This window comes from Thermobia domestica, chromosome 1, assembly GCF_964235325.1.
Source record: "Thermobia domestica chromosome 1, izTheDome1.hap1.1, whole genome shotgun sequence".
Taxonomy (NCBI): Eukaryota; Metazoa; Arthropoda; class Insecta; order Zygentoma; family Lepismatidae; genus Thermobia; species Thermobia domestica.
The window spans coordinates 164381275-164404570 of record NC_137454.1 but is presented as its reverse complement, the minus strand read 5'-3'; the positions used below and the strand labels follow the sequence as shown (position 1 = coordinate 164404570).

Below are 23296 nucleotides of genomic sequence, written 5' to 3'. Positions count from 1 at the left end.
CTACACTTAATATGATGTAAGTGTACCTCTTTTACTTGGAAATAGCGTTTGCACAATTCACTAAGATGGTCAATGCTTCTAATAGAACAATGACACGCGGTAAATAAAGCTAACCCTGCCTCGACTCGAGCAGTGTCAAAAGAAACGTGGAATTCTATTTTCTTTTGTTTATTTGAACTAAAAGGTTCAGCTGCACTTACATCTTTTTTTTAGTTTTGCTATGTGCTATAAGATCACAAAAAATTGCTTTCAAATTGCACTTGCAGTATTTGCACCGAGCTACCTACGATCTTCCTCAATTTCCAATACCCAGTCTTTCAAATTTGGATCATTTAGCCAGTCTTTTCTAAATTTTTGAGAATAACTTGCTCTTGTTCGTCCCATTGTTACACCACACAATGATGTAGTCAAGAAACACTAAAAGTAGCACAAGTCCGCATAAACCGGAAAAAGAAACGACCGACCACAGAACTGTCAACTAACAACTATTAATTGACGGGAAGTGGTAGCGGGAACAAGAGTCTTCATTCAAACAAAATTAGGCCGTCTAGGATGCTTAATTCGGAATAATCATATTCAGTGAAAGAACGAAAGGGACGAGCATACGTCTCGATTGAACGAGATTGTCCCGTTGATTTCGAAAAAAGATAACGTTGCCAACCTACCACGTCCCGAGAGCAACATTGCCACATACCACTTCTATAGTACACAGGTAATTCGCAAGCATCTGTAATACACTCGTCCAATACCTAAATAAGAAAAAATGCAACAGTAACACATTTTATCAAAAAGTAACATGTTTTGAAATACGTTGCAAATATTTTTTTTTTAAAAAAAGCTAGATTTCCCGCTGCCCCGCTGCCAGCCAATTTTCATTGCTAGACACGATCGTAAAACCACCAGATTTAGCGGGAAACCGCTGCCGTTGGCAACACTGCTCGGCTACTCATGTTGAAGACTGAACGAGAACAGAACGCGGTTTCTCTTCGGGAAGTTCCACTGCGCTCACTAAAAACTCTTCCGCTCTCGCTGGTAGTTCACCTTATATTGTCCGTAAGTATTTAGTTTTGTTTTCTTTTGCTGTTTCTAGTTATTAACAGATTTAATTTTGACTTTTGTTGTATCAGATAATTTGACGCCAAGACATTTAAACACAAAAGTAATCAATTCAACTTTTACGATACAATCTGTTCTATTGTAGATCGCCAAGACAACTATCTTAATAAGAATGACATTTAGACAAATGGGCCAAATTGATTATAGTTTGCAGCAACATGAATAAATCGAGTTTTAAGAGAAGTCCACACATTGGTTCCCTAGTTTTAAGTTTTTTGACAAAGCTAAATTAATAAACGAGATTTCTAATTTTACGTCCCACGTTTAGGGTAACGAGACCTGTCGAGACGGATGATTAATTAAAATGAATAATAAACTTTTGCCTGGAGTTAGACCTCATACAACCTTTACTAATTCTTTCACACATACTCTTCTTCGTGACTAAATGATTAATTTTTCTCCCGTTACGTTGAAGTTCTGGGATCGATTCCCGACGGGAGATCATGTAGTTCGGATCCAACGGTAATTTGTAATGTACACATTTCATACAGCCTCGATGGTGAAAGGGAGTGACAAGCCTCTCTGAACTCAATAACAAGACCGTTATCGTAAATGGAATTCTTCGTCAGTGATTTACCGACTCTCCTTAACAATTATTCCCAATGGACATCGGACGTACTCTCTCAAGCGAAATATTATGGAGCCTACAGTTAATCTGTGAACTTTAAACCCTCAAATTTTCATTTAAATTCTACAAATATAAAATTATGGAAACTAGTGTCCTTCATGAATGAAGGTAACAGATGTTATTAAAAGGTGCATCTTTGTTTATATGATTTTACTAAGTGTCATTAACCCTGGTCAACAGTTTAAATGTATTAAAACAATATGATTAACAACAATTCTGAAATATGTACCGCATATTAATGTGGAACAGTTGCCGACTTAGGAATCTTAGGAATTTCTGTTGATCAAGTTTTCTACCTGCAAGATTGCGTTCTTTATTCTTTCAAAAATAAAAACGACCATTTCAAAATCATACAGTGGTCACTATTAGGAGTTGAGTTGATTTTGAGTTTAACGTCCCTTTTTAGCAGCAAGGCTACATGAGACGGGACCTATTGATTAACGTGGAATCCGAACCACATGAGCTCCCGCCAGGAATCGAACCCAGGTCTCCCACGCCAGTCACTGTTAGGAACGGAAACAGTGGCGCAACCAGGATTTTATTTCGGGGAGGGGGCCAAGACTACCAAGCAATAATGTTTTTTTTTTTTTAAATTTCACCAAAATTTGTCTGCAGCGCTGCTGTATAAGATAGGGCAGGTTAGTTTCGGGAGGGCCTAGGCGCCCTGAGCTCAGAGCTGGTTGCGCCACTGAAAGGAATGATGAGCCAGATAAAAACAAACACTACTACTGTATAAATATTGACGAAAATACAATCAAAGCATTTTTTCAATATTGAAAAATATTTAAATGACGAATTATTACTTCCATTTACCTATCATATGTGTAACCGTCAATCAGTTATTTACATGTGTATACTTAAAAAAGTCGAAACTAACCAATGCACTGTCTGTTTGAAGTTAAAATTCCGTTTCAATAACGAAGATACACGGAACGTGAATCTACAGTAGGATCCGAACCGCATGAGTTACCACGAGAATTTAATTCCGGGTGTCCCGCGCACGGCAAGAAGTTAGCAATTTAATTACGAGAGAGTTCCTTTAAGCCAATGAAGTTCGTTGAAGCTTTATCAATAAAGCTTCCGGTAAACGATTATCATGTAAGGAAGTCACGGAGAGATCTATATCATAAATCCAGACTGCCTGTCTATTCGCTTTCTCAAAAAAACTATCACAAAACACCACAAGAAAGTTCTTTTACAGACAATTGGAATATACTGAAAAGAAAGAAAAAATACGACAGTGATGAAATAGCTACATGCTTGAATGACAACGAAATGTCATTGAAATGATCCAAACAACTTCAATGAAAGCAAAAGAGTATCGTGGTTAAAATGTCCAGTACTACACATTACAACATCAATGAAAATGAATAAAACTTCGTAAGTGTGTGGAAGTGCATGACAGCAGTCGCTCAGGAAAGTGCTCATCGATGATCTTCGTGATATCTACTTCCAATTAGAATAAATAACAAATGCTCTATGCACCGAAGTGAGCTACAAAAAAAGTTTTTTTTTTTTTTAATAATATGTCTGAATTGCTATCTGCGGTATAGGGCCTTGCTCCATTCATATTATAGCGGGCCACAATGCCTCAGTGGTAGAGTGCTTACCTCTGGTGTGTGAGGTTCCTGGTTCGATACCCGGCCAAGTAAGTTTGTGGTGAACAGCATTGTGTCTGTGGGTTTCCTCGTTCCTTTCCACATCCTCATTCCACCAATTCTTTCACCATCATTGTTTCCCTTAACCTAAAGGGCATAATCGTGGGACGTTAAACTGAAAGATTTTTTCCATTCCTATTATGTTGGAAAGAGTGATGGAAGGACCTCTACTTCAGATATCTGAACGATTTCTCTCCATGTAATCAGAGCCGGATTAAGGGGTGCTTAACGGGGCTGTAGCCCCTAGCCTCCATATGGACAGGGACTCTGATTAAAATCTCAACTGGTTATCTAAAAAAAATCATAAAGATACAATCATCATAAAACAAAATATGACCAAAAATGTGAAACATATTTCATAAAGTTTCCTACTGTACTTTCACAGAAATGTCTTAGGCGAAGTAAGCAGAGGCCACATATTTTTTCTAGTCCCGGGCTTTCAGATGAGTTAATCTAGCCCTACATATAATTAAATGATAACGAGTCTTGACTGAGATTTTTTTTAAAGTTTATCCACTGAACTGCCCAAATGATAGCTCTTTTCACATGTCCTTACCCTTAAAAAAATTCAAACATACAACACAAACACAAAGACAGCAAGTAAGTTGCACGTTTCATATTTTGAACTTATATGGGGACGCTGAATCCATATCGATAACAGTCTCTCGATAAACGGTCATATTCTTCCTATAAGTCTTCGCATACTTAAGCATGGCATCGTTTCGAAGTCTAAAAAAATGGGACACGTGTTCGATTTGCTTCGAGAAAGTAAGTCTCACTCTTCCACCACTAACTACCCAACAATTTCTCCTTCGCCAGGTAAGGGACTCACAATTGCTGGCATGTTTTAAAATTCAAGACTTTTTCACGTTTAAGGAAGAATGGTGGCTTAGTTATAGCACTTTGTTCTGATATGAGGGGTTCTTCGTTGGATCCTAGGCTATGCAAGTTGAGGTGGACAAAATCGTGTCTACAGGGTTTCTCGGGATTCCCTTACTTTCCTTTTATTATCTTCTTTCTAGCTATTCTTTCCTTTTATTATCTTCTTTCTAGCTATTCTTCTATCATGCTATCATTCACATTCATTTATCATCCATGTCATTTAGCCCATAGGACATAATCGCTGAAGATTAGCATGTAATCATTGACTCCAGGGTTCTTCAACGGAAGCGTCTTGGATATACGTACATAAGCCTAATCTAGGTGAAAAACAGAGTAAATCCACTGATTGTACTAACATTTTAAAAATGTAACTAACGATTTCCGTATACCATAAACATTTCTGGAATGATAGGAATACACGAAATCATTTCCTTATTAATCAAATATTTTCTCCCCAGACCAAATCTGAATCTGAACACGCATATTTTTAAAATCCAATAATAGTGTTTTATCAGTGTTAGATGACCCAGATATAGAGAAATCAAAATTGTGCATTAACAATGTTTGGCCATTGCGTATGTTCGCTTAGCCACAACGTACAATCAATCAGCAAAACGGACTTACCATAATAAGTACTATATAAATGCATTTTAGTTCATTTTTCTGATCGAGATGAAACACAAATTGGATATGAGTGTAAAATGTTACAGGTTTTTATATGCACGAAATTCTATTCTTCTTCTCTTTTGAATTACGAATATACCGATTTGTGTCATGGTTTGAATGACATAATGAATGATTTTCAAAATCAGGAATTGCAACAAAATCTTTGAATTATCGAGATTTAAATGTTGGAGGTGAAACTTGATATTTATCTCACATGCTGTTTCAGTGGCAGATGCGAAAATTCCCTGATTCGATCCTACGGCATGTGAGTTTGTGAAGAACATAATCGTGTCCTCGGGTTTTCTCACGCTTATCCTCTGCCTTCCCACCAATTGTTTCTTAATCATTCACTTTTCATTTTTCACTCGTCTTTTTTACCCTACGGGGGATATATACTTAAAACTAGAAACTTCATTTCATGTCATGCGAGGAGAAGCCCTGCCACTCAAGTGGGAAACTGGGCAAAAAGAATGATCAGAGCAATTCTTAAAAGTTTGCTCTTGTGACTAATGATAACTTCTATCAGAGGAATCGACAAATGATGCGCACACGTTCCCACACAAATTCCTGGATTTGAAATTAAATAAAATTTAAAAGGTCCGCTCTATAAGGAAGATGGTCATTACGACAATGAATGAAATGATAGAAATAAAGAAAGTGGGAGGAAACTGGAAACCCCACGCACTGGTGTCTGTCCACCAAAAAGTCCACTTGGCGCGATGTCGAATCGAACAAGGAACCCCACGCAGCAGAAGTGAGCGTTCTCTGCCACTGTGGCCCTAATTCTATATTTATATAAGTGTGTATATATAGATGTGTCCTTGTAGATGGACTTGTCATTCTTGCAGAGCATTCTCAGCAGGGGTAGTAGTAGTGAATGCATGGTTTGTTATGCACTTTAACTTAGAACTTCATAGCATTTAAAACTAAAGAAAAGGAAAATTTAAGGAGGGAAAACGAAGTTAGAAAAATCTCCAGTGTTTGTAGTTCAAACTATTTAAAAACAAGTGGTGAATTTGCCCAATCTTTTAAGTTTCAAACACAATAGTGCTATATTAATTACTTTTAAACAATATATTGTTAACTTAAAAAAAAAAAAAAACTAGGTGGTAAACTTACACCCATATTCTTGATCTATTACAACCTCAAGTAATGGCGATGATTAGGAAGCCTCGAAGAAAATATACGCCATATTACATCACTATCGAATATTTCTTTATGAAAAGTTATGTCGAAAAATAGTTTTTTTTTTTTTTTTAATCCGATTACATATCCATGTCCGGAAACTTCCAAGTTAAAATGAATTTATTCCTTTCAACTCAAAGTAAGAGAGGATCGATAAGCCTTAACGAATATGTACCACATTTAATTAAAAATCGATTAGTATTTACAAGAGTTATAATGGAAAATTGATTTTGTTATATTACGTAAATGAGGAAACTTTTAACTTGGGGTTGATTTTACTCCTCTTTCAACACCTAATTTTTCAGAAATATCAACTTGGTAGCAGACTTATTTCCAATGTTTCAAACAAACACACAGTAGATTTCATTCCAATTGGATACATACGAGGGCGGGCTGAAAAGTCCTCGGTCTGACCCAGACATGACACTCCAATTAGCAAACTTTTTTGTTCTTGCCTGGGGGCGCTTTTCAGTGGTTCGTATAAGAAATGTCAACTTGTTCTCTCAAGTAGTTTGTGTGCAGGCATTGTTGCAGTTAGACGTCTTGCGTGTTAGTTGTGAAAATGGATAAACTTGAATATCGTACGGTAATCATTTTTTTTTTTTCGTTTTGGATGGATTAACCCCTACGGAAATTCATCCGAAGTTGACAAAAGTTTACGGGGCCTCTGCTCCTTCTATGTCAACTGTTAAAAGCGGACAGCTGAATTTAAACGTGCTCGCACATCCCTCGAAGATGACCCACGTGAAGGAAGGTCGAAAACTGCAACCACACCGGAAACAATCGAAAAAATGCATGATATCGTGTTGGACGACAGGCGAGTGAAAGTGAGATAGCTGAGAGTGTGGGGATATCGGAGGAACGGGTGCGAAACATCTTGCACAAAGAACTAGGGATGCGGAAGTTCTGCGCAAGATGGGTGCCGCATTTGCTGACTGCCGACCAAAAGCAAATGCGAAAACGATTTTCGCAGCAATCTTTGGATCGATTCAAAAGGGATCCGACCGATTTTGTACGGCGATTTGTGACAATGGATGAGACATGGGTTCACCACTACACGCCAGAAATGAAACAGCAGTCCAGGCAGCGGGTGGAAGCCGGTGATGCAGCGTCGAAGAAAGAGAAGACGATCGTATCGGCCGGAAAGGTCATGACCAGTGTGTTTTGGGATGCGAAAGGGATCCTATTAACTGATTACCTTGCAAAAGGGAGAACAATTACAGGCGAATATTACTCCGACCTTCTTGACCAGCTGAATGCCAAAATTCGCCAGAAGAGGCCTGGCTTGAAGAAGAAGAAAATCATCTTTTACTAGGACAACGCACCTGTGCACAAGGGTGCGTTGGCGATGGGAAAACTGTAGGATTTGGGATACGATTTGCCAGGCCATCCCCCATATTCTCCTGATTTGGCAGCATCGGGCTTCTATCTGCTCCCAAACTTGAAGAACTTTCTTTCTGGGAAGCGCTTCACATCGAATGAAGAAGTTCAGAGAGTCGTGGATGACTATTTTCACAACCTTCCAGACTCTCACTTCCGGGAAGGAATACTGATGTTGAAGAAACGCTGGACCAAGTGTACTGAAGTTAAGGGAGATTATGTCGAAAAATAAAATAATTTTTGAAGTGAAATTCGCAGTCTTTCATTGTCAGGCCGAGAACTTTTCACTCCGCCTTCGTATTATGAAAGTTATCGTGGGACAAACACAAATGTATATTGAGGCAAATGGTGGAAGCTTGGTGACCTTGCTTCAACTGTGACGTCCCTCAGTAAATTTAAAACAACTAAAAAGTGTACTAGGATATTATTACCAGACATCTCATTATATGACAATAAATCGATAAAATACTACAAATATATAAGAAAGTTAAGTCATATTCTATAATTCTAACTTGTTTGGAATGGCAAAGATAAGAATTAAATGGTTGAATGGAAAAGTTTTGAGTGTCGAGCAGGGCACACACGCGCTTCGAATTCATGACACCTGACTTGACCCACCTACAAAATAGTGTGTCTAATATATGATTTACTAAATAGTTGATGATCGACTGTCGCAAGTACTAGGAGCCCGGAACTAACATAACATGATTCTTCATGTAACTAGTAGAAGTGCATGTGGAGCTAAAAGAATAGATAAAGGTCTGCACCCAGGATCGGATGTTGTGATATTTCCGGGACAGTTCCTAAAACACCATTCTGTTTCATCCAAAGCTGAAGTAGCTCTATCCTGAATTCAAACTCATTCAGAACTACATCATACTAACTCACTACAATAAATGACTCGAGTTTTGAATCTGTTACAAAACTTAAAAATTCTATATGTAAAATAGCGGCAACTAGACCTCTCTCTCCCAGCATGCGGGATTAAACAGATGATACGGTGATGAAGGGAAATGGATCAAGACAAAATTTCACCAACGTTAGCAGCCGAACATCGCATGCGTGGATTATTTCGAGTCAATCTGTCACTCGAAATGGAATAAATGGAGCTACAAGTTTCAAAGCATTTATATTACTTCAATGAAACTGAGATGAAAACTTTTAGCTTTACGTCTCACAGTTAAGCTAAAGGAGACGGTGATGATGAGAAATGAATGAAATGAAGAAAGTGGGAGGAAATAAGAGAACTCCGAGACACGCCACGTACACGGTGCTTGTCCACTACAACGTTTACATGGTGTGAGTGGGTATCGAACCAGGGACCCCACATACTAGAGGTGAACGCTCTACCACTGAGCCACCGCAGGCCCCCTTGTATTACTTAGGAAATAATTCTCACCAAGGGCACATCCACGGAAGATCCACCGCATCTGGACCCTCCGAAACTTCCTCACTCAACATAAATTTGTACACTTTCTCAATAAAACTACACTTGTTTCATAGGGAAATGATTGATATAGCACGATAATTTGATCTTGCATTTCATCTGGGTTTTTTTCTCTTATAAAATTGATTTAGTTCTACCATTTTCTTTTTCCTGAAAATACAGGTGGCAGTATTTTATAATTACTTATCCTATTTTCGGGCGCAGAATAATACCCGTTCAATACTACACAGACGTAGTAGCTTGTAATATTGAAATCCTCAAAACTTGGATCCCTCTCACCAAAAATTTCTGGATGTATGCGACGCCTGATTCTCACTGAACAAGGGCAAAACAGTAGAATAATACGTTTGTGATTTTTTGTAGCTTTTACATTATTTTATTTTTAAGATTTCCTAGTCAGAATTTTTACGTGTTTCTGTTTACTTGTTTTGCTCAGATAAGATGAGATACTGGGAAATAGATAAGTTTAGAATCGATTAGTACATGCTCTATGATCTACCTACTTTATATTGACATATTTCACAAAATAACATAACAAGAATTTCATGTATAGCTCCTCCCTATCAAAGGTGATTGAACACACACACACACACACACACACGATATACGTCACCTACTTAATTACTATAAACCTTGAACCGTAATGAAAGCATATATAATCCATTTGCTTTATCGGAATTATCAAGGAGATAAGAAAAAACGATTTGATCAATATTGCCACCTAATTCCAACTCAGAATTATGTTATTCTTCGGTAAATCGTGTTACATTTCGATTTTCAAATTTTATATAATTTAAATTTATTTTAAGAGTCAGGTAGCTGATAATGTCTCCATTAAAAAGAAAAGAAAAAATGGATAAATCAACTTGTTCTATAAAGAATACATTAAGCTGTGGAAATTACTAATATTTATGAGAATTTGAAGCATGCTGCCTAACAGAAAAGAGTGGGTACAATACTATAGGATACTATAAGAAAGGTTTTTTGAAATACGAAAAATCTATAATTTTGGTACACGATTCACAAGTTCTCAATATTAACTATAATAATAATAATAATAATAATAATAATAATAATAATAATAATAATAATAATAATAATAATAATAATAATAATAATAATAATAATAATAATAATTTAAGTGTTCAACTGCGAAATAAACTGATAAAATTCTAAAGTGGAAGGCCGAGGAGACCACGAGTAGTCATTCTTCCCTTTGGGGATCCAATGGTACAATTTGTACCATACGGGTGTTTCATGGTACATTGCGTTCTAACTCTCCTATTTGAGCTTTTTCGTCCGTTTTTTTTTTTTTTTTTTTTTCAAGTCCAGAGGCATTGTAGAAGACCTTACGTATGGTTTCACACCTTCCTGCGTCATTATTTCTTGGTGGGCTTATTTTTGCACGTAGAAGATTAAAATTTTGCACAAACATTCAGTCCACCGAGTAGTATTTAACAGATTTTTCCCCAGATTTCTGCGTTAAAACAGGGGGGATCCAGAGGGCCTAAAAGTTGAAAAAAGGGATATTTAGACCAAAAAATCCCTTTTTCGGGATTTTCCCGCCTTAGATACATGATGGAGACATGTGAATGGTACCGCCTGAAAGGCAGTTCTATTCTGAAGAGAATGATTGGCGGATTATAGTCCTAGGGTAAATAGAGATGTCTCAGGAAATTTTTTACCTGAGACCATGGTGTTTTGCGGTAATTTGGGGCATTGTGGGGATTCTTGATACAATTTCTCCCGCCCTTAGTATTCAAGATAGAAACTTGAAATTTGGCACACACATTGAGTCTACCAAATACTATTAATCAGATATTTTTGAGATTTCTACGTTCACACAGGGCCGTTCTAGAGGGGCCCAAAATGTGAAAAAAAATTCCTCCGAAAGTTTCCCTTTGACATCACTTTTCCCTCTCCTGGTATACGGTATGAGCATGCAAGTGGTACCATTTGAAAGCTAGCTCCATTCTGAAGAGAATGAGGTATGAACCATGATCCTAGGATAAATAGTGACGATGCAGTAGCTGCTTGACTGAAAGTCTAAAAAATACCACAAAAAACCCCGGTTCCCTAAGGGGTTCTTTAAAAGCATAACAAAATTAAGCTATCGATGCGATGCATCTTTTTATAGAGAGACTAAAAACAAAACTCTAGGAAGGAAGTAGTTTCTGACAATTTCACTTTACGACTTTTTATTGTGAAGCATCCGTTTTGGAACGTGAGAAGCAGCAAAAGCGACAGAAGTCGAGATTCACAACAGAAATAATTAACTTTGTGCTATAGCTTTTTCCATCCGAAAATTTCCCTACAATTTTCCAGAATAGCACTTTTACAAGCGTTTCCATAGATCCTATCTCCAGTTGCAAGAATCGCATTCAAAATTACGCTGCGGTTGGCAACTTTGATAAGGTTTACATTAACATTATCATAATAAGAGAATGTGATAAGACCGAAATATACCAGCAGAGATTAAGAAAATGTGCCAAGGTATAACTTAAAGCTACAAGTGTTTACTTCAATACGGCTTTCAAAACGATTATTTAAAAAAAGTCGGAAATACATTATCAAATTGCATAGATAAATAATTTACTTTTATGGCGTAATACTTTCTTTGAAGTATATCTGTTTCTCCCCCCCCCCTTAAAAAAAAGACACTGATAAGATTACAATTTCCAAAATACTATTAATAAAATATCATTAGCAGTAATAGTTACAAGAATTATGTATGTATACAAATAATTTTTATTTCTGAAAAGTTTATTTTTAGTTATTAGCGATTTTACCATCGTTACTTTTCCCTGTATAGCTATAATATCAGGCCTTTTGCGCACGGGTTGGCGTTTCTCAAATCTCGTGGTATGAGTCGCAGCAGGTGAGCCCTAACATCGTTTGAGATCTGATAATTGAAGGTAGCAGATGTGGAAAAAGTGTAGGAATTCTTACAATCAGGCGTACGATATTGCGCCGTGAAGATGAGTAAACTTTAAAAACTGCATTTCATTTTACAATTTTAATTCGATAAAGGCTCAAATGCGGAGCAGACCTGTGGATAAATTTGTATTGTTTATGGGCGAGATACGAGCGTTATCAAAACCAACAGTCAAAAAATGTTTCAGTCGCTTCCGTTTTGGAAATCTTTCATGTTCAAGATGCTCCTTGAAGTAGGCGACCAATCACAGAAAATGTGGAGGATGTTCTGGCAAAAGTTGAGCAAGATCGGCTTGTAAGAACCGCCAATGAACTAAACATTCGTAATCAAGCTGTGTTAAGCCATTTTGGAGAAAGCTGACTATAAAAAGAAGCTCGACGTTTGAGTGCCACATGACGTAACTCAAAAACACTTACTCGATCAAATATCTATCTGCGAATCTCTACTGAAACGTAATTGTTATTAAGTATTCTGCCTTTTGGTAGGTCCTGGGACTAATGAGGTGTATTTTATTTCTTTCTTTTCTTCTTAATTTTCAGTTTGGGCCTGGAAATGTTTCTCGAGCTTCAGCTCCCAATATTTTCTTCTATTTTTCAAATCATCGATCACTCGTGTTCTTCTGAATCGTAGTAATGAACTTCAGCAATTTATACTCTTCAAACCGTTATGGAGATATTTTAAAAACTGTTTTTACCCTTGCAACACTTCCGAGAACTTATTGAAAAGTATTGTTGTAATGTTATAGAAACATAGTAATTCAAAAAATTGTTTTTAAAAGTTCCCATAATGTCATTTTCTTCTGTGGCAATGAAATTTGATAAAGCTATATTCATACGTTCCCATAAATATGTTATTTTAAGCAATATATTTTTTCATAACTCCAGAATGGTTTAAGATATCCATGATCTTTATATCTATTAGAAACAATGTATGCAATTCGATGTGATACTTTTTTGAAATAAAGTCCTTTGAAAAATGTCAAATTTTTAATCTAAACTATAAAATTGAAAGTAACTATGTTTGTGACTTCATAACTCTTGAACCACCCGACCGATCTCGATCGAATTTTCAATATAGAAGTTTCAGCCTGGGGTGGTTTTTATCATTTCACTTTGACGGTGCAGCTTATGGAAGGGGAGATATGTTTAAAAATGATCAAAAATGACCGCTATTAGTGTCGAATCCATAGTTTTCGAGGTCGCTGAGATGAACAGTGACACTCCTGATGTCCTTTAAATCCAAATTCAGCTCCGCAACTTGGAGGAGAGGGAGGGGGAATATATAAAGATAATCGAAAATGACCGATATTAGTGAGGAATCTGTAGTTTTCGAGGTCGCTTAGACGAACAGTGACACTTCCGATGCCATTTAAATCCAAATTCAATCTCCATTGCTCTTGATGTCCAAAATGAAACGTATTCTCTCCGTGCGAAGAAGGGTCAATCTGATAGTTCCTTATAATTTTGTGTGTATTTGTTCTAATTATGATTGTAGTATTCAACATTAAGATACGTTGGATGTGCATTACCCTGCCCGTCTCACTTGTGTTATTACTGTTATACTCCAAAATTGGATTGTTTTTCGATGTTTATGATACTGTAGCGTCCTTAATTTTCAACATTGCATTACAAGTGTGATATTGTATGGTTTTGTTTTATATGTAGAGTTGAAATATATAATAATGTCATTTTAAAAAGTACTTCATGTTACAATGGCAACACTGTTAACCTTGTAGTATTACAGAGTATGCCAAACAATTTGACCCTCCTAAAATTTTATGGTACAAAGTTTGTTACACGGGTGTATCAAGATAAATGGTCTACCCTGTATATCAGTGATACTCATAAAGGTATACGATTTTTTTTTTTTTTTTTTTTTTTTTTTTTTGGCTAGCAATATAAGAACTCTCGACGAGAAAATACAGTAGCAATAAACTGCAAGATAATACAATTCAATAATGCAAACGAAGATACAGCAAAAGAACATACTCCATCTGGGATACATCTTTTTGACTTTACAAAAGGCCTATAGCAACAGGATAACTTTGTTCTACAGAACAAGATGTTCTAAATTTCAATGATAACATATTCAGCGCACCTGTAAATTAACCTTTTAAAACCCACGCTCTTTGTGTTTACTTCTCTTACGAAACACTTTTGACGCACGTTAGAAACCTTCCATTACGATTACTGGAATTTCCGCTATTGAAGGCGTTCTCATGACTTCGTTTTATGACTTACTAACCTTACACAGTCATTTCCATTTTGCTTACGATAATTACACGGTGCTTATATAAGTGAAAAATATTTACATTTCACCAGTTAGTGAACTAATATACGAACGTGTATATTGTTTGAAGTATTATATTTTTGTGTATAGCTTTGTCTCTTAAGCATAACGACTCAAGAGATTCCGGAATAGAATTCTTTAAATGACAGTTTCCTGAATTAAAACAAGACGAAAATAACTAAGATCACTGTTGAAAATACCATCCATAGTAACATTTACCTGCCTTCAGAATACGTATTTATATAAGTATCACGAGAGTTCGAGTTTGATTTCAGTATTTTTGTTTGTTGGTTTGAACTGACATTTATTTTAGTACAGATGCTATATGAGATATTACTTGAAGTTCAAATCTGTAGTCCAAACCACACACAGTCTCGTCGCTGAAATCAAACTCGAACTCACACCCACCCACACTAAACGCAGGATGCGAACTATTTAGCCATAATGGATCTCCACCACTTACAGAGGGCAAACAAGATCAATTACGAAGAAAGAAAAAAATAGCATACTGAAAAACCCTGCTTTGAACTTTTGTAAATGCGAGTAACAATCTTCACTTATTCTGCTATTCCCTGTAAAGGATTAACGTATCATTAACATTGGTAATTCTCAACTATGAGCTGTCAAATATATATATATATATCTATATATATAAAAGAGAACGTACAAATCCTTTGTTAGCTCATCACGCTAATACGGCTGAACCAATTTCTTTCATTTTTGGGGGGTTATTAAGATTTGGACCCTAGATGGTTTTTATCATATCACTTTAATTTTCAATTACCAGTGTCTTGAGATAATTGACCATTCAAGTGTCCATAACGTAGAAATCCTTTGTTAGCTCATCATAGCTAAATCTAACCGTATTTATATGCAACCCACATGACCGTGTCACTTGGCGGGTTAACATAAATGACAGGCGATATAATGTTAACATTTACTGCAATCTTCTATGGTTTTTATCATATCACTTGAAAGCGAAAAAGTAAAAATTATCTAAGTAACAAAGTTTATTGCGTTCCGGGGTGACCCCAGCGAAGCGGGGTGAACGCTGCTAGTATATATATATATATATATATATATATATATATATATATATATATATATATATATATATATATATATATACTATTTTACAAGGTAACCAAAAAGGTTCTTGCTGCTTTTGACGTACTATTAATCACGCGCTTACAGAGACGAAACGAAATTGCGCCTGACTAGCGATCCGGAGTTAGTCTGAACATGGACCTTCAGTAATACAGGCACGTTGCGCACATACAACAGTCATAGCTTGTCCAGTGTCGAAGAAAAACGGATGTATCGAAGCAGTTTGTTCGTGTTTGTTGCATTACTTTAAAGTGGGCCTGTCAGCTGCCGCATCACGCCACATATGCTAGGCATCTGGAAAGTATGCTGTGAACGAACGCACCGCCAGGCATTAGTTCTAGAAGTTCCGCTTGGGAGATGTGAGCCTTTCGGATGAACCTCGCAGTCGAGGACCACATTTGTTGGATGACTAGGCCCTGAAAACAGCTATCGAAAAGAACAGTGGTCTAACGTGTGGTGAACTTGAAGAAAGGTTCCACGTTGTCGCTGAACAGTCAGACTGTATCTGCATTGGATAGGGCAGTCAAGAAAGTGGTATCCACACCTAGTCGGCAGCCAACAAGGAATAACAACCTGTTTGTCCTGGCTCGCTCGGCACCAGAACTGACTCTGCACCCACGAAAGGTTATGCTCTCCATATGTTGGAACCGTCAGCAAGTGGTGAATTACGAGTTCCTTTCACCTGCTGACCTCTACTCTCAGCAGTTGCAAAAAAAGCGCACCATGCATTGTGACGAAGGAGCTGGCATTGGTGAATCGCAAGGCTTCGTTCTTCTGTACGGCAATGCGAAACTACATGTGGCAAAGAGGACTCAAGAGACCTTTCAGCAACTTGGCTGAGAGACAATGCCATGCACTAAATTCACCGGACCTTGCGCCAACAGACTGCTGCCTGTTTCATTTCCCGGACAACCACCTCTGTGGGAGATCCTTCGCAAACAAGGAAGACCTGCGGAGTCCTCACGGACTTCCTTGCATCTACGACCGCTGACTTTTATTGTGTTATTTATTTTATTGACTAGGTATTGTGAAGCTGCACGAACATTGGCAAAAGGGTTGGGTGCTGATGGAGATTACTTCGAAATCTACAGATACGTACCGTCCACTATATTGTTCCTTGTTTATTACTGCTCTAGAACGGCAAAAACTGTTTTGGTTACCTTGTATTATCTGCCCAAGCACCTACTTCCAGTCAAGTATTCAATGTCAATGCAAGTAAATGTGTATTTCTTATGATTAATTAGCGTCTCTTATCAACACAAAAGGCATATGAGAGGGATGCGCTGCTTAAGTGGAATCTGAACCACTTCTCGAGTTGGAGTAGAATACTACGAAAGTTAGTGTATAAAGAAGAGGGGAACGAACACGCGATACGCATATATAGTCTTGTTTTAAAAAAATGGCCATCCACCTATCTTTGAAAAACTTTACAGAGCCAAAGTATTACAAGCGTATGGTATAGTCTTACATATGGTTGCGAGAATATAGCTTATTAAACCGATGGATGACCAGATTTCCTGAATAACACTACTAGGGTTGCCCATGAATTCAGAGTCTAGACTTATACGAATTCAATATTGCTGTCTACGAGAATGGAGGAAAGCTATCGTAGAATCAATTCATGTAAAGACATATAATAAGTATAAGCATGTTTATTATTAATAATAATACTAGCATCAGAGAACACAAATATCTCATTTGCATGCACAAACCCAATATAAATAAAGGAAGGGAAAGTGACTAGGGCAGGAGGGGGCGCAGTGTCTCAGTGGTAGAGCGTTCATCTCCGGTGCTTGGGGTCCTTGGTTTGATCCCAGCTCGCGCCGCGTGGACTTTCTGGTGGACAAACACCGTACTCGTGGGTTTTCTCGGGGTTCTCCCGTTTCCTTCCACTTTCTTCATTCCACCATTTCACTCATTTCTCATTATCACCGTCTCCTTTAGCCTAACCGGCATAACCGTGGGACGTTAAACTTAAAGATTTCATTTTTTTTAATAGGGCAGGAAAAGATCACACGCAGTTACATGCGGATACATTTGCTAGTTAATTAATACATTCTATTTTTCAACCAGATAAAGCCGCGGTGGTGTAGTAAGGTGTTCTGGTAGCGGTCGACTAGGTTGTCCAGGCTTCGTTTCCCGTTCTGTCCTTGTTGGACGGTTCACTCAACCACTAAAACCGGTATTTGGAAGGGGAGTAAAGGAGTCTGGAGCTGACTGCGTGTCAAAGTCAGGAAAATTTTAGAGGCTCTTCAACATCAGTCATGGGACACTATATATGTTTCGAATGGGAAGCACCCCAGCGGTGTAGCTAGCAAGATTTTCTAGGGGTCCCATGCTTTTTTCCGGGGGGTGGCTTTTATATTCTAAAAGCATGGGCGTCCGAAGAAAATTTTCTAGGGAGGCTCAAATCCCTGGTTGCTATATTACGTTTAGTATATTTTATTTGTATTAAGAAAATCTTAAGAAATTTAATATATTTTAGTGAGCCATGGGGGGGGGGGCTCGGGCCCCATCCTGCCCTCCCCTTTGGGGGTCCATGACTAAAAGTAAACCAAACTCTTTATTCTGAATATGACCCCAGGTAAAAGTCAGCTCGACTAGTTAGTTTTTTTTTTTTTTTTCGTTTCGCATTTAAAGATCACTGTTATAATTAAATCTGCATAGTTCTAAGAAGACGATTTTTCTTTTCACAGTGAAACATTAGACTAATTATTCCCCATATATACATACTATTATTATTATTATATTTGCAGTATTGCCCTACTACCTTCTTGACACATGAGTTTTGACACTGGACTTACAGGTTATAGCAAATATACCTATAAACTATTCATAAGTAAACAAAAATTGTGTTCGGAAATCTATTTGTTTGACTTCACGTTTATATAGAATAAATGGTATTTAAAAAACTCAGACACTGTTATGCAATAATATAGTAATAAATTCGCGCTGTGAGCACGTTACGCAAATAAGAATAACTAAGCATTAATTATTATTGCATTTAGGAAGTTCCTGATTATTATAACGTGTTGGCGTGGTTTAAAATATTTATAATACATATACACATTGAATTCTTTATTCGCTGTAAGTTTTAAACATGTTTAATAAACATATAACACAAAAACTAGGTTTACGGGGAGAGCAAACGCTCATTATCCCCTAAATGTGCTACACCCCTTGAAATACTATTTACCTTATTCACAAGCAAGATAAAGAATAAAACAACAATAATATTTTACTCATCAGACAATACAACTACATATCACAGATACTTAATACACAAAATCCAATACCAGTAGCCGAGAACAGTTTAATCAAATTGCAATTTAAAATAATAACCAAATTATGTAACATTAATATTAATATTACTGAGGAAGGAAATGTGTTAATAGTTCACGTAATATTTTATTTGGTATTTCTTCCTCTGAGAGGAAGTCGATGACCCAGGTAAAACGCACTTCGACAAGTGAAAGTTCTTTGTTTCACGTTTAAAGACCACTGTTATTAATGAAATCTGTACAGTTCTAAGAAGAGTTCGTTTTCTTTTCACAGTGAAAGTTTGACGAACCAATTTCTCAAAGACTAAAGAAATTTGCTCGTTCGTTTTTAACAGCATGGTATTAATAGTACAGCAAATAAGGGAAAGATAGATACCTAAAGAATCCGAAATACTGTGGATCAGGTTTCATTAATTCCGCATTCGCGATAATTCAAACTGTTCACATTTATATTTACTGAATAAAACTCAAACAACGTATCTAATGGTGTTAGGGATTTAACATGCACGCCAATGTACAAGATGATCAACCCACGGAAAGATTACGAAAAATGTTACAAATTTCTATCATATACTGCTTCACACGCATATACCCTTCTGATCACATTCCTTACCACACTCTGGAGCGTTGTACGTGAAATGTTATCTATAGTTCGTTGGATGTTGGTCTGCAGTCCTTCCAAAATATACAGATGGGTTGTGTAAGCTGCTAACTTTACATATCCCAATAATAAGAAGTCCGGCGAAGTGAGAGTAGGGCTGTTCCGATAATCGAGTAATCGATAACAATTCGATAAAATTTCAAAACCGTTTCATCGATAAAGAATTTTAATTTTATCGAATTATCGAACTTTCGAGACTCCCGAAATGATCGAGACTCCCGAAATATTCGAGAATCTCGAGTTGTTTGAAAACAGCAAATACAGAAATATATCAATATGATCGCATTTGTCGAGTCGTTTGAATATTTAGAAAAGTTCGGGATTATCGGAGTGTTCGAAAGAAACGATGTATTCGAGGTTATCATAGTTGTATATAATATGTATTACATATATGCAGAGTGTTCATTTTAAAACTTCTCTCCTTAGCAATGTAGTGAAGGAAAAGTTTTTTCCCCACAGATCTGTACAAGGTCAGTCTGTCAGAAGAGAGAAAGAGGAAGAGAAAACATGCATCACCCGAATGGAATTGGAATCCAAGACAACATTAGTCTACTAATAGTCACTTTGCCGACTGCGCCAATAACGGAGCAGGCAGAAAAATAATTTTACATATGATTTCGACAAATACAACTTTGCAATAACTTATCAGATGAAAAAAAAAGTTGACTAGTTTGGCTGCAAGAAAAATCATTGGAGAGGTGAAGGAACCAAACTGTTCATCACTACTTTTGATAATACCCGAAACTTCGATAATACTCGAAATGTCGATAGTACCCGAAACTTCGATAATATTCGAAATCTCGATAATACCCGAAACTTCGATAATTTCAAATACTCGAACGGTTTCGAGTAACCGATGACAACTCGATAAATTTTCACTCCCGAAGTTCGATAGGTCTTCAGCCTTATCGAACACCCCTAAGTGAGAGCAACAGTGGACTAGGAACGATACGCTCTGGTAACACCGATTTCAAATACCCATGGTCAGATGAGCGGCATGGGAGGTTAAATATTTGCGCCATGGGTTGCATGACTTAATCACTCTGTACCAGAGATGTTAACCCTCTCGAGGGCATCCTCACCCTCAAGTTCCCTCGCCCACAGTGACGCACAAGTTTTGGCCGCGAGGGCGAGGACAAGCTTAGATGGCGAGGGTGAGGGTGCGCGAGGGCGAGGACAAGCTTCGAGGGTGAGGGTGCGCGAGGGCGAGGACAAGTTTCGGCAGCGAGGGCGATGGTGCGCGAGGGCGAGGACAAGCTTCGATGGCGAGGGTGCGCGAGGGCGAGGAAAAGCTTCGACGAAGAGGGTGAGGGTGCGCGAGGGCGAGGACAAGTTTCGGCAGCGAAAGTGAGGATGCGCGAGCGCGACGACAAGCTTTGATGGCGGGAGTGAGGGTGCGCGAGGGCGAGGAAAAGCTTTCCCCAGTCAGAATTTTTAAACTATCCTATCTCTTCAAGTCAATAATTGTCTGTTTTGCATTATTACTTTTCAACCACAGAGCAAAATAATTCAGTCACTCTACTCCTGTTTTAATGATGTATGCCAGCGTGTAACAAATTGTTGCGAGGTCCTGGGCAAGAAAAGTTTGTGATCGCCCTTTCAGTTTTTAATTGCTAATTATAATAAAATTTCTGGAAATCAATTAATCTACACATTTAATTATTTGTGCTAAAGAAAATAAAGGTTTGTTCTCTTACTTTCCCGTTCCACCATTTCTTTCATCATTCACTTGCAATTTCATCCATCTCCTTTAGCAGTTACATAACTCTGGGGCGCTAAACTAAAGATTTCATCTTTTCTTTCATTACTACAATCTTAAAGTTTGCACGACATTATTAATTGTTGAATTGGTGGATTTATAAAAGTCAGTGCTAAATCATTTTAGGCTCAATAATCTTTCCAAGGCCCCTGGAGGCGCTAAGCTCTGAGCGTGCCATTTAGGGAGGAACGGTGGCTCAGCGATAGAGAAATTACCTTTGTTCGAAGGGTCGCATGTTCGATTCCCGTCCAAGTAAGTTCGTGGTGGAGGACATAGTGTTCGTGGGTTTTCTGGGGATTCTCCAGTTTCCTACCACATTCTCATTCAACTATTTCTTTCATCATTCACTTCTGTCTCCTTTAGCATTTAGCTTGCATAATCGTGGGATCTTAAACTAAAGATTTCATTTTTCATTTGCCTTTACGTATTTGTAGTGTAAGGAATCCTTGAGACAACGTTTGAAAGATATCATTTCATAATTGTGGGAATTACTGAAAATAAACTTTCCAACAATGATAGCTGCCAAAAATGAACCAAGACCAAAGTGATAAAGTGCACAAATTGGCCCCTAGGGTAGTTTCTTAAGACAAAGTTTCATATTTATGGCAATTATTGAAAAAAATTAAAAATTTTAACATTGTTAAGGTAGGACAAATGTATCTCTATTAGTGGTGAATATTAACAATATTTGAGCATCGAAATTAACCTTACAAGCACATTGACACATTTCAGTTTATATTTTAAAATACCAATTAACTTAGATTCACATTCAAATCAATGAAGTCATTCATGTTATAGGTTAGAGTGGGTATATATTTCCGAGTGATGATTCAACAATAGTGTTCTTAAGTATTTTATTTGTTTGCTGACGGAGTTTCAAAATTAAGCTCTTTAGATCTTTCCCTTTGAATTTGTTCAAATTCCTCAGTTACGCTACATACATCAGGGATAGCCAACGTGTTGACTGTCAAATTCTGACAGACAGTCCGCGGCAGTCAATCTACCGCCACTCATCAAACCTTGATTTCACCCTCACCCTCATGAGAGCCGCCCTTGTGTGGCTGAATACTTATGCTTGCATCGTAGTTCAAGGAACATTTTGAAGTAAAGGCATTGGATACTGTTGATAAATGATGCAAACGTCACTATCGACCGAGATCTCCATTGTAACAGTTGTTCCATTTTAGGTGTTCCACAGTAAGTTATGCGATGATATGTTTAGTTTCCTTTCTTTAGGACGTATGTTAAGCAAGGGCGGATCCAGGACGGACTTCTGGGGGGGGGGGGGTTGTAATACTGCTACTTAGAGCTACTTTTAAGAGCTCCAAAATCTGGGATTCGTTTTATTTGTATATATAAAATAAAGAAGTTTCGTCTTCTGGGGGGGAGCGATCGCCCCGATCGCCCCCCTGGATCCGCCACTGACGATAAGGAAATAATTCAACAAATAGGTTAAATAATTGATGCTCTGATCCTCACGAAGGAGGCCTCCTCACCCTCAATTACCCTCACCCTCAATGATATGAGGGCGAGGGTGCGCGAGGGCGAGGAAAAGTTTTGAGCACGAAGGCGAGGGCGAGCGAGGATAATGGACAACTCCTATCGCGAGGGCGAGGGTGCGCGAGGGCAAGGACAAGCTTCGATGGCGAGGGTGAGGGTGCGCGAGTGCGAGGAAAAGCTTCGACGAAAAGGGCGAGGGTGTGCGAGGGCGATGGACAATTCCATTCGCGAGGGCGAGGGAGGTCGAAGTAAAATGAATATCTATGCTCTGTACGCAAAAATGTTCCTGGTGTCGTTACGACTCCCTTATAATTGGGCGAATGATGGGAACACATAATATCGTCGCATGAGAACCAGAGGAACGTAACTCCAAAAATGTGGTTTTCGTTTTCTTCATGTTTGGGCACAATTTTGAAAGCCCCACTTGGTGTAGATGGAACGTAACGCCATATGTTCTTGTCGAGCGCCTGTTGTAATGTATCTCAATTACCGTCTTATTAAAAACACATGTTTCTAAGAAAATATTTTTGTCCTCTCGCCTGTAAACCAACGAAAATGGAGTTACGTTCCTCTGGTTCTCATGTGACAATATGGAATCGACAGAAGTGGCTCACGGATGATGTAGCTAATACAACGCTCAGTCCGCCTTTACTCCTAGGTTTCCTCAGGTACCTATTTAATAGAAGTTGAGTAGACTTCTGAACAATTTGGAAATAGCCACCACCAGTAATCGAACCTGGGTAGTCCGCTTAACAGCTAGACGCCGACTACGTATCCGCGGCTACGAAATTGTAAGGATAGA

At 37.9% G+C, this 23296-nt stretch overlaps 2 protein-coding genes across 2 annotated transcripts in view; one reads left to right on the top strand and one right to left on the bottom strand.

Annotated features, from left to right (window-relative positions):
* Window positions 1-23296, bottom strand: part of LOC145690601 (charged multivesicular body protein 7) — a 115330-nt gene that overhangs the window by 23108 nt on the left and 68926 nt on the right. The window lies entirely within an intron of this gene.
* Window positions 922-23296, top strand: part of fbl (pantothenate kinase 3 fbl) — a 164572-nt gene continuing 142197 nt past the window's right edge. Inside the window, exon 1 of the mRNA XM_081765679.1 lies at window positions 922-1053. The gene's annotated coding sequence lies outside the window, so the exon portion shown is untranslated. The remainder of the gene's footprint in view (window positions 1054-23296) is intronic.